Source organism: Phyllostomus discolor, chromosome 4 (genome assembly GCF_004126475.2).
Source record: "Phyllostomus discolor isolate MPI-MPIP mPhyDis1 chromosome 4, mPhyDis1.pri.v3, whole genome shotgun sequence".
NCBI lineage: Eukaryota > Metazoa > Chordata > Mammalia > Chiroptera > Phyllostomidae > Phyllostomus > Phyllostomus discolor.
This window is the reverse complement of record NC_040906.2, coordinates 115301418-115316684: the sequence shown is the minus strand read 5'-3', so window position 1 is coordinate 115316684 and position 15267 is coordinate 115301418. Positions and strand designations below refer to the sequence as shown.

Below are 15267 nucleotides of genomic sequence, written 5' to 3'. Positions count from 1 at the left end.
GGGCCTGAGAGAAAATGAGGCAAACTTGACTGAAACAGACAGAGCTATTTGGGGTCCCCCAATTCAGTCTTAGGAAATCTGTCTTCCTAAATGCAGGCTGCCGAGGGCCTCTCCCGGAAACCCCACGGTCTGGGGATTCTGCCTGTAGGAAACCATGGCCTCTCGTTCAGCTGGTCCCTCGGTGCTGGCCAGCAGCCAGCTCTCTCTCCAGTCAGGGGTCTGGGTCCACACTGGGTGAGGTGAATGAGGCACCCAGGGCACGGAATGGAAGGAGACAGTCATTTTCAGGCCCACCCTGCACTTGCGCACTTCTCGCACCGCAGTGAGCCCACTCAGCTTATTGCCTCCCCTTCCAGGTCGTTATTGGCATCTGGGCTCATCCCAACCTGTTTTCCTTCAGCTCAGAGGAGGATATGCTGCCTCCCACTAGCTGGGGAACCTCCTTCCAGTGCATGGGTCCCTCTATATCCTGTAGCTCCTGGGGCCTCAGCCCCTTCAGTCATTCAGCAATAAACTCTTTCCTCAAGCTCTTAGCCCCCCTCTGTTTCGCTTTCCTCCTTTCCTCCCCTCATGGACAGAAACTCTGGAAAGGTCTGTCCTCGGGTGTTGCTCCTTGGCTGACACAGCTGTCTCAGGCTGGCTTTTCTGCCTGTGGGAGGGGGGCCTAGCACAGGGAAGGGGCCCTGTGGATTTGCTGCAGAGACCTCCCATGTTCCACAGGAACTGTCCTCTCTTAGGTCACCTGTGGCTCCCATGTGACCACAGCCAACGGACACTTCAGTCCTTATCTTTTTGGACTCTTTGCTACTTTTGACACTGCAGACAGCTTCCTCTTTTCAGTAACTCTCTTTTCTCTTGTCTTCTTTCATTCCACAAATCTTTCAACAATTTCTTGAGCAACTACTGTGTGCTGGGCTCTGGGGCATACTGTAAGATAAATACCCTGCCTCTCAGGGAGTTTATAGTCTCGTGTGAGAGAAGAGGGATAAAAATATACACAAATGCCAGGTAGTGATAAAGCCACAAAGAAAAATTTAACAGAGCATGGGACAGAAAGAGTGCAGTGGTGGCAGTGGAGGGCTTCCCTGAAAGAGTGACATTTGAGCAAAAACATGAAGGAAGTAAAAGATGCCCAGTGGAAGAGTGTTCTGGGCAGAGAGAAAAGCAAGTGCAAAGGTCCTGAGGCAGGAGCCTGGTTGGGATGTTTGAGGAAGCCCTGTGGCTGGAGGAAGCTGAGAAAGAACAGAGTAGGCGGAGAAGAGGCTGGGCCAGGACACATGGGCCTTGTATCTCATTTCAAGGACTTTGTCTTTTACTTTGAGAGAGATGAAACACTGTAGGAGTGTTTTGAGTAGAAGAGTGATTTTTAAGTGATTGCTTAGGTTGCTGTTGGGAGTGTGGTGTAATTGTTTGCTAGTGCCGCAGTAACAAAGCATAAGCTGGACGGCTTAAACAGCAGCAATGTACTGGCTTACACTTCTGGGGGTTAGCAGTCTGAGATCAAGGTCCTGGCAAGGCCACGTTTCCTGGGAAGGTACTGAGGAAGGATCTGGCCCAGGCCTCTCTCCTAGCTTCTGGTAGCTTGTTGGCTCCTGGCAGTATAATGCTAATCTCATGATGCTCTGCCTGTGTGGGTGTCCATGTCCAAATTTCCCCTTTTTATAAGAACACCAGTCATAGTGGAGTAAGGACCCACCCAATTCCAGGGTGACCTCATCTGAGTAGCTAATTACATTCGCAATGCCCCTATTTTCAAATAAGGTCATATTCCGAGATACCAGGCGTTAGGACTTCAACATAGGGATTTGTGGGGGGACACAATTTACTCTAGAACACAGTGCAACCCACATCACACATGGACTGCAGCATGGTGGGAGTGGATGTAGGGAGACCCGTTAGGAGGTTGCTCCAATGACTCAGTGAGAGAAGCGGCTGGCTTGCACCAAAATGGTAGCAGTGGAGGTGGTGAGTCTGGATCTGTTTTGAAGATAAAGTTGACATCATTTGTTGATGGCTTGGATGTGGGGTGTGGGAGAAAGAGGGGAGAAACACTGACTCTTGGGTTTTGGGCATGAGCAACTATAAGGATGGAGTTGTGAATCTTTGTCTCCTAAATCCTCTCCTTCCTCAGGGACCTGCTCAGCAGGTCCTGCTCCTGGGCAGGTCCATCAACTGTTGGGGTTTTCAGGGCTCCGTCCTTGGCTGCTTCTGCCTGGCGGACATGATCTGCTCCCATGTTGAAGCCATGTAACCTGAGTGTGCTGTTTGGGTCGCTCCTACAGGCCCGGGCTCCAGAGGATGCTGAAGGAGGAAGACACGAAGGCAGGACAGCCCTGAAAGATTAAGCCTCTTAATCCTGAAACAGGTAGCTTCTCTGAAATTCTTGGTGTGTGGTATCTGAATGGTTTGTAAAGGGATCATGAGATCATTTCTTGGACTTCTGTGGTGTGAAAAATGACCCTAAGAAAGAGAGGAGGGCCACTCTGGATTTGGACAGCCACAGATTTCTGGAAAACTCTGCCTGGGAAATGATCAGGGATCAGGGAGTCACATACTGGAATTTAGCGACACTTGGAATGGGGCCAAGGGTGTCCTGTCTTGCCTCTCTTGACTTCACAGAGTTGTAAATGGTAAAGGACCTAAAGGCTGTTCCTGAATGGTAACTCGAGAAGTATTAAGAGGGAACTAGACATCTCTGGAGAATGGTAATACAGAAGGCCACTCTGAGAAACTCCACAGAGCCTGTCAGAGGCAGATTTCTGGACCGATGAACCTTTGAGCTGACTCTGGGCATTTCTAGTGGTTTTTGTTTTTTTTCCAGCTCTGGCCCTGTGTTCTCTTCCAGGCTCAGTTTGTCCATCTAGAAAATGGACACATAGCTGTAATTCCTCTGCCAGGTTCCACACAGAAGCTGTCTGAAGGGTCAGTGCATTTGTGTATAAACAGATAGGTTTTTTTGAGGTTAAAACCCTGGTCTGGCAAGAGATGTCTGTTCCCCACAAAAGCTCAGTGACACTGGAGAAGGAGGGTTGTGGTGTCTAATTTGATTCTCTTGGTGTGGGTTTTTTTTTCTTGGCAAGTGCCAAACTTTTCTTCTCTCTTAGTGGATTGTTCCTGTTTCTTTTTTGTTGTGGCTGATTTTGATTTTACTTTTAAGCCATTGTGTTTTGGGGTTGCAGTAGGAAACAGATGATTCACTCAAGTGCAGTGCTCTGAGACCCCACTGATAGACTGTTTATAGTGCCTTAGGCAGAGCAAGGGGAACCAGCATGCGATGTTGAAGCATCTCGGGACTGGATGTCAGGGAGCTGTTCCCATGTCTAGGCCTGAAAGGAAGGGGGCGGGGTTGGTTATTGGAACTGGAAAGAGAAGCCGTATGGAAATGGGGAAGCCGTATCTCTGGTGGAAGGATGTAGTCAACCTACACCAACATGGTCGGGACAGAGCTGAGAGAATGAATATCCTCATTGAACTCTCCTTGGTTCTCCCGTCTCCGGATGGTGCCTCCCATTAGGCATACTCAGCCGGAAGGCAGGGAGCCATGTTGGTGCTGTCCATAGAGATCAGGACCTCTGGGGTCACAGAGCTGAGTGGAAAAGGGTGGAAGGATGGATATGGAGGTGCAGATGGGAAATATCTGACCCAGCAAGAGAGGCTGATCGCTTGGATTATATTATAAAGGATGTTTCTACTTCAGAACCAAAACCATTGGCTGTGAGGGCTACCAGGAACAACAGAGATCCTCTAATCAAACTTAGGTCTTTTTATAGTTGAAAAAACCCAGGGAAGTCAAGTGACTTGCCCAAGGCCATTCACGAAAGTGTATCTTGAAAGCCCATTACCTTTTCTTGAGAAGAACACTTAAAGCAGTTAAGAAACAGTGTAAAGCAAAATCTGAACAAGTACTAGGAAAAAGCTGTGCATTAGTACTTATTCCTCATTTATCAGTTTGGATTCTTTAAGGCTGTAAATATCGGAAAACCAAACTCAGGGACTCCCACAGCACAGGGGACTAATTAATAGGCTCATGGGATGGACTGCAGGGTGGGTGTGAAATAGCAGCTCAGGGGCCATCCAGTTTCTTCCCGTATCTCTAGTCACTCACTCTTTCATGGCCCCAGTTCATCCTCAGGCTGTCTTCTCTCCTGGAGGTGGAATGGCTGCAAAGGTCTTGGACTCATTGATACACATCCCTGTGGCTGGAAATAAAGAAACATACCTTCTAATAAGTACTCTTAATTACTCTTTTAAAAATCTGAGAAAGTATCTTTTCTGGAAGTCCCTCCTCAGCAAACCAACCCTGGCATTCCATTGGCCTGAGTCGAGTCATGTGCTTATTCCTTAGCCAATCCCAAGGGTCAGGCAAATGCCTTCTTTTGATTGGTGGGGATGGGAGGTTTGTTTTTTTTTCTTTCTTCTGATTGTTCTATCCCACGGCTGAAGAAAGTAAGTCAGCTTTCTCCAAAGCACCACTAGGCGTTGGAGACCTCCTAGGTAAGTGGATCTCTGGGCACTGTTCATGGAGGAAAATGGATCCTGGGAGAGTGGCAGCTGACATCCACCATACTTAATCATCTATAGAAATCTTACTAATTTGGACTAATTGTTGGGGGTAGTAAAATTCTGAATTTTAAAGTCTTAACACAGTGTAGTTTCAGAAGGAATCTTCCCAAGTAGTTTCTGCTGGAATGTTTGCAATTAGCATCTGCTTTTCAGTATTTCTTAAAACCTAGGAGTTTGTAGTAGGTTAAATATGCCTTCTACAATTCTGTTTAATTTCTAATTTGCTTATTCAATCTATTTATAGCCAGAATAAATACTGAACTCAGATTTTGGGTCAGTGAAGATTAAATTACAGTAATGAGGTTCCTCATTTATAACCTCGTCTGTAAAATGCGAGTAAGAATAACACCTACTTTATAGGCTTGTTGTAAGGATTAACTGAGGTAATTTAAGTAATGTGCCCAGTGGCCCAGTGGCCCAGTGGCTGGCCCAATAAATGTTAACTTTATTAATGTCATATATCTCAAAATATTGTCACATTTACATGTTTAGTGCATATTTAATCTAGGAAATTAACTCTCCACAATACATATATTATCTGTTACTGGTTAGCTCTCTGTTAGAGACGGAGTAAATAAAGGTATTAAAAATGTATTGTTTATGGCTTTTTTAAACTGAAGCGGGTTGTTTTTAGAATATATTTTAGGAGGAAACCTAAATCAAGAAAAATTTAGGTAGCATACAGTTAAGTTACATATAGGTGTAGAATCCCTGGAAAAATAAGGATTTTTAATTTTACTCTAAAATATTAATGTATTCTTAGTTGAAAAGTCTTTTAAATAGTTGATGGCCTGTCCTGACCTATCCTAGCCGATTTTCTTGCCTCTGTTCTCAGTTTGGAGATCTGGAGGGGCAAGTGACCCTCCTGGGCTTGGGTTTCCTAAAGCCAACGGCACAGTCGGGCTTTGCTGAGTAGGTGGGTTTTAGAATCCCCTGGACTGGTGAGATGCTGCCATAGTCAGAAGCTGCCTTGGGCATTTATTTCAGTGGAATTTCAGCTGCCAAAACACCATGACTCATTCTCTAGAAGCTTTGACACCATAAGACTGACCTCTCAGAATCCTGGGAGAGTATAGTGTCTTGATTTGGAGTTCCCAGATTAGTGATGTGTTCTTACAGGACCCCCAAACTCTCAGAGATGGCTTTGTGGGTCATGGGTGGATAGGGTGCAGCAAGGGGCCTATGGATAGAAGGAAAAGTTCTAGAGTAACCATTTTTCATCCCCCTCTCCCTGAGTATTGATTAAATTAGTCTTAAATTTTCTGTGGGCAGTTGGTTGCCCTTGAGACTGGTCACCACTGTGAGAACTAGATGAGAACTAGTGATAACTACATGATCGGCCCTAAATTCCATGGTTTGGAGAGTGCTGTAGACAAATGGTTCTGCATACAGATCACCTAGGCCAAGAAACTACCAAAATAAAAAGATTTGGAAGGTTTTTCCAAGGAATAATGTTTTTAAAAATCTAGCAGTCACCACCACAGTTCCATAATGGAAAGGACTATCTTGATGCTAAAATACAAGGAAGAAAATAATTTAAGAATAAAACATGAATCTTTACATGGAAAACAATCAGCCCTAGGAAGAAACAAGAACATAAAAATGTTCTTATTTTTCTGACATCACCTGTGAAAACTCCATGGAGGATGGGTGCTGCTCTGCCATCCATCTGCAAGTACTGGGGAGATGAGGAGTTATCTCCCTGAGGTGCAATTTATAGGCGGAAAAGGCACGCTTAAAGTCATATCTTTGTTTGATTGAAAGGGATGGGAGAAATTCACTTGAACACAAATCTTGATTAAACCCAATTCATTTTAGGAGGAAGGAACTTTTTACTCTCAAGTCATTAACTTAGAATTGTTAGTTTACTGTAGTTTGCTGTGTATGACGTGCACCATTTTTGGCCCAAACTTTCAGGGAAAATGTCTTTCCTTTTAATTTTTTAATTCAATCATTCATTTATTTATATTTAGAAACAAAGCCGATTATTGTATTCCAGTGCATTTTGCATACCGATATTGTTTTTGCTTTCTAGAGTCACGCTTTTAACACATAAGCATAAGTAAAAGAATTTAAACCATTTATATAGAGATGAGATTAGCACTGCCCAGGTATAATGCACATCCTTATTTTCCCTTCAAAAATTTGGGCAAAAAGTGTGCATTTCCGTGGCAAAATATGGTAATTTTCCATCAATAGGAAGAAAATCTTGTAATACCTACATTGTTCAAATTAAAGGTATGTCAACAGGTTTTCTTTTTTCCAATTTAACTCCAAGAAACAAAATATCTCTTCAGCTTGATTTGGCCTTCAGCTGTGGCAGGCCTCTGTGCACGGGAACGTGCAGGCATGTGTGCATACACTCACATACAAACTCAGTTTGGTCTGAAAAGTCCCTGAGAGAAAAGGGTGTTTTCAAGAAAAGCAGTGTGTACATCAGCCAGTCACTGGTAAGTGTTAGTACATGTAGCAACAATCACATCTTGGAGCTGCCAAAAAAAGTATGACTTTTTAAGAGGTCTTTTGGAGTCATTAAAAAGCCCCAAACATCCAAAACAGTAATAAAAATGTTCCTCACTGTTTCACTTCACATGCCTGCTTGGCTTTGCCACGAACGTTTTGCCTTCCAGCCAGGGATTAAGCTTCTGTGTGAGGCCATGATGGGTGTGAAAGCAACTTCCCTGGCCTGGTAGAGGGGGAGAGACTGCTTGCATGCCTGTGTGAAATCCCAGATGGAATCATGGAATCCTTGAGCCTAAGAGGGTTTTGAGGTTCCTGCCATCCTGCCAGGTTGTCCTAATGCTCATTGCCTTAACTGCCCTCATCCTAACTTTTCATTGAGCTCTAATGTTTTGTGGTTTCCCTGTGAACGAAGCTGTGTCTTTTTCATTCTGTGGCACACTCACATCTGCAGTTACTACCCTGCTCACAGCTTCATTCTTGGGCATGGTGCCCTGCTTATATTCTCACGGGTGTTCGCTCATATGGCACAATCCTTGCATGTTCTAGTGGACACCCCATCTTAATTTGTTGAGACTCCTCACCACTTGTTTCTCCCAAGGAGCCTCTCACTCTACAGTGGGCTCTGTGACCTGCAGAGCGATGGCTCAGAGTTCCTTCGGACAGACATTACCATGACCCCCTTGTCTTACTAACCTTGGGCTGCCATAACATAGACCTTAGACTGGGTGGCTTAGATAATATAATTTATTTCTTACCATTCTGGAGACCAGGAAGTCTAACATCATGGTGCTGGCAAAGTACGTTTCATTCTGAGACCTCTACTCATGGCTTTTGGTGTCTTGCTGTGTGCCCGTGTGACCTCTCCTCTGTGCGCTGGGGAGAGAGGAAGCGCTGTGTCTCTTCCCCTCTTATAAGGGCACTAGTTCCATTGTGGGGGCTCATCCTCATGGCTCATCTTCACCTGACTCCCAAAGACTGCCATCCTAATAGCGTCAGATTGGGGGCTAGGACCTCAGCCTATAAATTTGGGGGTACAGAGGTGACATCAACATTCATTTCATCACATTCTGAATCTTTTTGTGTGGCTCTTTGAAGTGCTCACGATGTCGTTAGCCCAGGAGCCCTGCAGCAAGTACAGAAAGCCTTAGAGTTTCAAACTTTTTTTTTTGCTGTGGAAGAGTATAGTGTCCTACATCTGGAGCAGAAGGTTTGATGGGCTAAAAGTTAGAAGACCTTCACCCAGAACTAGAGGTGACCTGCAGTGGACTGATCTGCTTGTCTTTGCAGATTGAAGGGTTCCTGGTTCCACGAGTCAGTGATGAGGTGCGGCTGCTAAACTCAGTGGGCCTCAGTGAAATCTGGGTGGTCCGGTATTCATGATTTCCTCACACCTTCTGTAGGCTCCTTTATGGGCCTCTGAAAAGGAGGCTCTTTGGAACCCAGGCCTGGGAAAATGGTTTTTCTTTTTAAGCACTTCCTTATCTTTGACATTTAGTCCCTTTTCATGGAGAAAGAAAGACATTAAATTATGATAAAACTGTCTCCGGTTCCGTTAGAGATCGGTATCTTAGAATGTCATTTTAAATGTGTACGAACACGGTGATGCGCGCACACGCACACACACACACCTGTGCCAGGTGGAATATTTTAAAATGTAAAAAGGGCTTTGAAAATCCTTTTAAATTTTAAAGGAACAGATAATTCCTGCGTTACATAAACTGTTCCAGGATTTATAAAAACAATGGAAAACTTCCAGATCCTCTGTCAAGCAAACACGGCCCTGACAGCACATTTGGCCAACCCCAGAGGGAGGCTCTACACCAGTCTCGTTGAGGAATGTAAAAATTTTAGATGAAATCCTAGTGAGTAGACTTCAACAATAGAGCATGTGACTGTGTCATCCACCTAAACAGGTTATATTCCTGGAACTCCGAATTGGCTTCATGCGCGCACATTTTCATGGGATTCACTGTGTAATACTCTCATTCATTCCAAAAGCACATTCAGTCAATTCAGCTTTTAATTGTTACAAACTACTTAAAAAGAAATATGTAGAATGACCATTTGTTAACGTGATAAGGAAGATGGAAGTCATACATCCACTGGCATGATACTTACTCATTGGGCCCTCAAAAAAGGTATCAAGTTATAAAATAGTAACTTAATAAATGTTATAAAGGAAGGATAAAGTTATCATTCACTACAGAGTGCTTAGTTGTAGGCCAGTGAGATTTAAGGAGTTTAACTGAAAACCCTATTTCTAGATGGTGAGATTAAAATGAAAGAGTTGGGTATTTCTGAGATTAGTTCGTGAGTCTAATGCCATTCCTCTCAAAGTCTCATCAGGACTTTTTACATTTCACAGGGTGGTTCGAAGACTGTTTGGAAAACTTAGTAGGTGAGAACCTTAGGGGGAATTCTGAAACAGGTTTCAGGGGAAGGGAGTTAGATTTATTGGCTACTAAAACATATAGCACTACCAGATAGTAAAATGCACTAGGAAGCCTTTGTAGTAAAACACTGAGGGACTGGCATTAGAGGAGGAAGTAGGTAAGAGAACTAGGATAGTTCAGAAATAAACCGTCACATAAATAATTTAATAAATTAGAAGTCATCACAAATCATTGTGGGAGGGAAATTATACAATACATAATTTTGATGCCCAGGTAGCAATTTAAAAAAATCATTTTGACTTACCCAAAATGAATTACAGATAGATTAAATGATTAAGTGCAAAATGTAGAGGCATAGGAAATCTATAGATCTGAATATTGCTTAGAGACAAAATAAAAACATTCAAGAAGGAATAGTCCATCAAACTACAGGGAAACAATAGGTGGAAAGATTTGCAGTAATATGGCAGAATTAATGTTTTTATTATGTGAAATGCTCAAGCAAATTAAAAAAGAAAGGTACTAAAACCATGGTAGAGCACTTGAATGGATGACTAAACAGAATAGTAAACAAATACATAGAAAATGTTCAATTTTGTAATGAGACACGTAAAATAAAACAGCAATAAAGTGCTATTTTAATATATTAGCCAAAAAATATATTTTAGTGATTAACCCCAATTCTGGTGTTACTACAATATTGTGAAACAATTTTATAGTGTATTAAAAAGCTACATTAATTTATACATTTTGATCCAGTAATACCACTTCTGTGGTCCATCTTCCCACCTTCTCCCTGAAGGAAATAATACAAAATATTTAATAAGCTATTTAGACAAAGATGCTCCCTGATGCATTATTTACAAAGCAAACAAAACACAATTATGTCCAACCGTTGGGTAACTATAAAATAAAATAGTCTTCTCTCAGTGTAATACTCTCAGCATAATACAAAATAATTAATAATTATTTTGAAGATATGTAGCAATGTGACAAGATATTTACAATACAATATAATTTTATGTGCAGAAATTGCAGTATAAATTGTGGTATAGTTTCACAGTGGAATAGAGTTGTATCTGTGCTGTTAAAGTGAATGAACCATAGCTGCATATGTGACAGCCCAGAAGAATCTCAGGAATTATACATCAAATAAAAAAGCAAATTGCAGACTAGCTATGGTGTGATTCCAACTGCATAAAGTTGAGGTGCCTGCAAAACTAACAATATAGTATTTGACATCCGTGTGCGTGTGTCAAGACTTATACGACCAAGTGAACACAGACGAAATTTCGGGATGGTGGTGAGAGCAGAGGATAGGATGAGGGAGGGGCCCATGGGGGCCAACTAGAGGATTGGTCAAGTTCCCTTCTTCAAGCTGAGGTGTGGGCACATGTATGTATTATTGCTATTTCTTATATCTTTCACACAAGCTACAGAAATTTTAAACATTTTTGATATTAACTAAAGGAATATTAAAACCTATTATTCACAGATTACAACTAGGTACAAAATGCATATCCCTAACAGAGATGCTAAGGAAGTATGTAAACAGATAACAAAGTGACTGTTCTCGAGGAGTGACCTTATGGGTGATTTGTTCTTTCATTTTCTCATTTCCAAAATTTCAATGATGTGCTCACCTTACATTTTTTTTTAAAGAAAAGAATATTAACGACAAATGCAGTCACGGGAGGACCTGGGGGCCAGCGGAGGGAGTGCTGTGGCTGCAGGGGGCGACAGGCCTCAGGGCTGAGGCTGAAGGAGCGTGTTGGGAAACAAACCCGCCAGTGAATGGTCACTGAGCATCCTTCTGGTGTGCGGAAGCGCTGGCCTAACCTGTGTTCGGAAAAAGCTTGTGGGCCCTGAGTTTAAATGAATTGCTGAAATGGATCAGCTGGCAAGGTCAGCATGTCTTTGGGTTTCTTGAAAAAAACTTTTTTTTAGCTTTATTGTTTTGTCTGCTTATAAAAATAACGTAATTGATTTGAAGTATTCTTATAGAAAAATAACAGACCCTGAAGTTGATTAGACAGTAGAAGTTAAACTTAGCAGAAAGGAAATCCAGGGAATACAGGAACATGTTAAATGACACCAATAGGGTGCAATCAGGAAGTTCTTGGGACACATGTTCAACAAATCAAATGGCGTGGAAAAGTGGGGAGGTCACTGTGGAGCACATTCGGAAAACCTCAAGAGATAGAACCAAATGCAAATGTAAATCTTTTTTGGATCCTGATTTAAACAAACCAACTATAAAAAGGAATTAAGGGATAATTGGGGGAATTGGGAAACTAGATTACTTGATATTGAGAAATTGTTCATTTTTAAGTGTGATGTTGTTACTATGGTTATATTGTAAAGATACATGCTAAAGTAGAGAGTATGAGTATTTAAACATACAAAATCCTCAACGGAGTGGATGAATGATAATCCCGAACTTACGCTAATATAATGCAGGGGTGTAAGGCAGAGAGGAATGCGGACAAAACAAGGTCAGCCAGGAATGGCGATCAGGGCCGGGCAGTGGATACTTGTACTTTTGCCACTGTTGTGTATGATTATAATTTTCACACACACAAAAAAGTAGTATGTTCATAGTTGAAAATGTATTAAATACAGAAAAGTATAAAGAAGGAAATGAGTCACTCATACCATCCCATTGGAGATAACTACTGTCAACATTTTGATAAAACTGTACTTTTTCTTATGCATTTATAATACATATTCTTTACATATACACTGTTAAACAATTAAGAATTACTATCTATATTGTTTTGTATCCTGCCTTTTAACATTGTGAGCACCGTTTTGCTTTAGTACATTTAGATCTTCATCACAATTTAAAATTATGGTTGTATATTGTCCTAGTAGGTGAACACACACACACACAGGCCATGCTTTGTTTTTCTTACCATCCCTCACAGATGGATACTTAAGTTGTTTCCTTTTTTTTCTGTTCAGTTTGTCTGCATTCTTGTTTATTTCTTTTGACAAAGATGTGGAATGTCAAATGGTTTTTAAGGCTTTTTTTTCCTGTTATGCCAAACTGCGTGCTGAGAGTGTGACACCACGTGAGCTCCCTGCTCTAGTGTGTACATATTGCCCAGTTTTTCATAATCTTAGCAACATTGGATGCCATAGTCACTGTATTTTAAATGTTTGCCAATCTGATGGGAAGATAAAGGCTATCTTATTTTAATTTGCATTTTTATTATTAGTGAGCTTAAAAATCTTTTTGTAACTGTATAAATATAGTATTTCTTACTAGGTGTTTATATCTTTCCCCCCAATTTTTGTATTTGTCCCTCACTTACTGATTCATTAGGGCTCTTCACATATTAAAGGACACTGATATTTCGCATAGTGCATACATTGCAACTTCCCCCAGTCTGTTATTTGCTGTTTGATCTTAGATCATTTTGAACAATCACTTGTCTGAAATTATATTAGATTTTTAAAGGTAATAAATCTACATCCCCCTCATTTAAACCTGTGTAATTCTCTACATTTTTATTTTGTAACCTTATTCAGTATTTTACTTAGACATTTCATTATAGCCCTGACCAGTGTGGCTCAGTTGGTTGGACATCGTCCTGCAAACTGAAAGATTGCCAGTTTGATTCCTGATCTAGGCACATGCCTGGCTTGCAGGTTTGGTCTGGGTCAGGACACAAGTGAGAGGCAACTGATAGATGTTTCTTTTGCATATTGATGTTTCTCTCTCTCTTTATCCGTCCCTTTCCTCTCTCTAAAAATAAGTAAATAAAATATTTTTTAATTAAAAAATTTTCATTATATAGCATTGCCCTCTTAAAGTTTACTTTTTCATTTCAAAAATTTTAGTGGTTATCAAATAAGACATGTTTACGGTAGGCAAGAATACATTTTAAAAATTTACCAATAGCCCTGACTGGCGTGGCTCAGTTGGGTGGACGTCATCCCACGAAGGAAAAGGTCGCTGGTTCCATTCCTGGTCAGGGCACATGCCTGGGTTGTGGGTTCAGTCCCCAGGTACGGGCACATGGGAGAGGCAATCTATCGATGTTTGTCTCCCTCTCCTTCCCCCACTCTTAAAACATTTCTTTTTACTTATAATTTGACTGTACGTACAGTGTATTGGATAAAATTTGGTAGTTTTCCCAAATAGTTTTTCTATATGTATATATTAGTAAGTGTAGTGCTTGCTGAAGAAACAACTAAAACCCCAAATTATAATTTCAGAGGTTTATTTCTTTCCTACTCAGTCCACCATTGGTACTCCTGCCTGAGAGTTCTCTAATGAATGATTCGAGTGGCCCAGACCCCTTTCATCTATGGCTTTCTGTTCCCTCAATCTTCAGGGTCCTCTGCATCTACTTGCAGATGCAGGAAGAGAACCTGGAGAAGATCTGCCACTTTCTAGCCACATCAACCTAAAGTGCCTCATGTCACTTCCTTCTGTATTCCACTGGTGGGAATGGTCACATGGTATCACCTGGACACATGGAATGCTGGGAAATGTAGTCTGGGCAGCTGCCTTCCAGTGAAAATTACATTCTGGAAAGAGCATGAATTGTTCTTGTACATTTAGCTAAATCTGCCACCAGTTATTAGTTATAACATATATGATATATATTTTCTTTACAAAATGCAAACATCCTATGAAGAGTTTTGAATTTTAGCATCATTTTGTTAGCATTCCCTGTGTCTTTAAATCTTTTTCAGAAATGTGAGATTTGACATCTACATGTTATTCCTTGCATTGATATATCACCATTCATTTTTCTGTTATGGTACAGTTAGGGTTTTCTGGATTTTTATTATTATGAATAGTGCTGCTATAAATGTACTTATGCATAAATCTTTGAGTATTACTCCAATTATTTCCTCAGGGAAAATTCTTGGGAGTGAACTTGCTCAGAATTAAGGCTGATACATATTACTAAAGGCCCTTCCAAAGTGTGGACTAATTTATGATCATCAGTAGCATCTGAGGATTCTTATTTCCGAGTATCCTTGACTGTCCTAGGCATTACAGTTGTTTTGGGTTTTGCCAATTTGTTTAAAACCATATTGCATTGTTTTAGTTTGTAAGCTTTCCTCAATAATAGTTTGAACATATTTCATGAGGCCATCAATAATCTTTATTGTGTGTGTGAATCGCCTCATTGGGTTGTTCCTCATTTTTATTTTTTAGTGCTCCACCTTTTTTCAGTTATAAGAGGTTTTTATGCAGTACATTGTATTAACTTGTCATATGTTATAACTATTTTTGTCTAGCCATTTCGGATTGAACTCTATGGTTGGAACTTTAATGTGTGATACCACGCCCACTGGATCTGCCTGGTTAGCAGTACTCCTGAGATTAGTACCATTTTAAAAAGCAAAGTAGATTCTTTTTTCTGACCCATCATATAGTTTGACTATTCTTAGTGTTAACTTGGGTTATCTGGGGGCGAGGAAGTTTCAAAGCAGTTATCAAGAAAATGGGCTTGACAAGAATTTAGGGCACTTGTCTGAGTTGCTCATGGAGACGGTGAAATTCACTTTGCCTCCCCAGGATGTGTGAGGGAGATAGGATGATAGACAGTGTCTGAGGACATCGTGGCTTTAGCTAAGTGAGTAGCAGCAGGGACTCAGAGGCCCTCTGGCTGTTTTTCTTGTTAGATCTCATTAAAAACTGAATGTGGTAGAGTGGCTGGGACCCAAACTAGGGGTCAGGGAGCTGAGTATAGATAGTCTCAGCTGACTGTGACCCTGAGCAAGTCATTTGGTTGCTTGATTCCCCAGTTTACTCATCAGTAAACTCAGGGGTTTTGGCAGGTGTTGTGTTGAATGCGTGAATTCCAGGGCTGTATGGTGGAGT

General features: G+C 41.3%; 1 protein-coding gene across 9 annotated transcripts in view; it reads left to right on the top strand.

Moving 5' to 3' along the window:
• TRERF1 (transcriptional regulating factor 1) overlaps positions 1-15267 on the top strand; it is a 201763-nt gene that overhangs the window by 82806 nt on the left and 103690 nt on the right. For all 9 annotated transcript variants that reach the window (XM_036025037.1, XM_036025035.1, XM_036025038.1 and 6 more), the window contains one exon: positions 2283-2365. The gene's annotated coding sequence lies outside the window, so the exon portion shown is untranslated. The remainder of the gene's footprint in view (positions 1-2282; positions 2366-15267) is intronic.